This window comes from Schistocerca nitens, chromosome 7, assembly GCF_023898315.1.
Source record: "Schistocerca nitens isolate TAMUIC-IGC-003100 chromosome 7, iqSchNite1.1, whole genome shotgun sequence".
NCBI lineage: Eukaryota > Metazoa > Arthropoda > Insecta > Orthoptera > Acrididae > Schistocerca > Schistocerca nitens.
In genome coordinates this window covers 63,805,872-63,807,603 of record NC_064620.1, presented here as the reverse complement: position 1 = coordinate 63,807,603, position 1,732 = coordinate 63,805,872, and the positions used below count along the sequence as shown (strand labels likewise).

Below are 1,732 nucleotides of genomic sequence, written 5' to 3'. Positions count from 1 at the left end.
TTACAAAATGTACAACAAAAAAAAATCACATGCAAAGCTGGTCTCATTCAAATACGTTCTACAGCAAAACCGCATAAATACAAGGATGTTAATTACCTTATTGTAGATCGATGGTTAAATGGTTCTGAGCACTATGGGACTTAACATCTGTGGTCATCAGTCCCCTAGAACTTAGAACTACTTAAACCTAACTAACCTAAGTACATCACACACATCCATGCCCTAGGCAGGATTCGAACCTGCGACCGTGGCAGTCGCGCGGTTCCGGACTGCGCGCCTAGAACCGCTAGACCACCGCGGCCGGCTGTAGATCGATGTAACAATATGTAGAAAGATTTTTCATCAAAATTTCGTAGTAATATTTGTAGTATTTTCTTAATTAATTTTACTTCAAATCTTATTTCTTCCCTAAATCGTTAATACACAACACTGAAATTATTACACTGAATCCAGAACGACATTTTCACTCTGCTGCGGAGTGTGCGCTGATATGAAACTTCCTGGGAGATTAAAACTGTTTGCCGGACCGAGACTCGAACTCGGGACCTTTGCCTTTCGAGGGCAAGTGCTCTACCAACTGAGCTACTCAAGCACGACTCACGCCCCGTCCTCACAGCTGTACTTCTGCCAGTACCTCGTCTCCTACCTTCCAAACTTCACAGAAGCTCTCCTGCGAACCTTGCAGAATTAACACTCCTGGAAGAAAGGATATTGCGGAGACATGGCATAGCCACAGCCTTGAAGATGTTTCCAGAATGAGATTTTCACTCTGCAGCGGAGTGTGCGCTGACATGAAACTTCCTGGCAGATTAAAACTGTGTGCCGGACCGAGACTCGAACTCGGGACCTTTGCCTTTCGAGGGCAAGTGCTCTACCAACTGAGCTGCCCAAGCACGACTCACGCCCCGTCCTCACAGCTTTGGCGGAGCACTTGCCCGCGAAAGGCAAAGGTCCCGAGTTCGAGCCTCGTTCTGGCACACAGTTTTAATCTGCCAGGAAGTTAATTACACTGAATATTTAATACTAAGCGACTGCCCACTCCGGAGCATCGCAGCAGACACTGCCAGCCTCTGGTGAGCTACTCCTGCACAACGACTCCCCGCTACTGCGCGACCTAAGATTACCTCTTTCTTCCATATACTCTGAATAAGTGATAGCTGCCTTGCAGCATTCTTTCACACGTACATCTTTGTAATCGATATATCGCTTATGCTCTTGGATAATACGTTAAGATTTACAGTTTTCATTATATGTACCTATTTCAACGTAGGCACAATTTGCTAGCTCTGTGGGCTGTAACAACATACAGAAGAGTTGAAAAGAAAACTGAGGGCCAATTAAATGACGATTAGTTTGGCTTTAGGAAACGTAAAGGTACCAGAGAGGTAGTTCTGACGTTGCGGTCGATAATGGAAGTATGACTGAAGTAAGATAAAGACACTTCCATAGGCTCTGTCGACGAGGAAAAAGAGATCGTCTATGTTAAATGGTGCAAGATGTTGGAAATTCTGAGGAAAATAGGAGTAAGCTATACGGAAGGACAGAAATACACAATATGTACAAGAACAAGTAGGGAACAATAAGGCTGGAAGACCAAGAACGAAGTATTCGGATTAAAAAGGATGTAACACACGCGTGCTGTCTTTGGCGCCTACTGTTCAGTCTGTACAAGGAAGAAGCAAAGTCGGAAATAAAAGAAAGGTTCAAGAGTGGGATTAAAATTCAAGGTGAA

At 44.3% G+C, this 1,732-nt stretch overlaps 1 non-coding gene across 1 annotated transcript; it reads right to left on the bottom strand.

Moving 5' to 3' along the window:
- Nucleotides 1-518: 518 nt before the first annotated feature.
- Nucleotides 519-593, bottom strand: Trnas-cga (transfer RNA serine (anticodon CGA)). The gene has a single exon. It is a non-coding gene; the product is annotated as a tRNA-Ser (tRNA).
- Nucleotides 594-1,732: the final 1,139 nt, after the last annotated feature.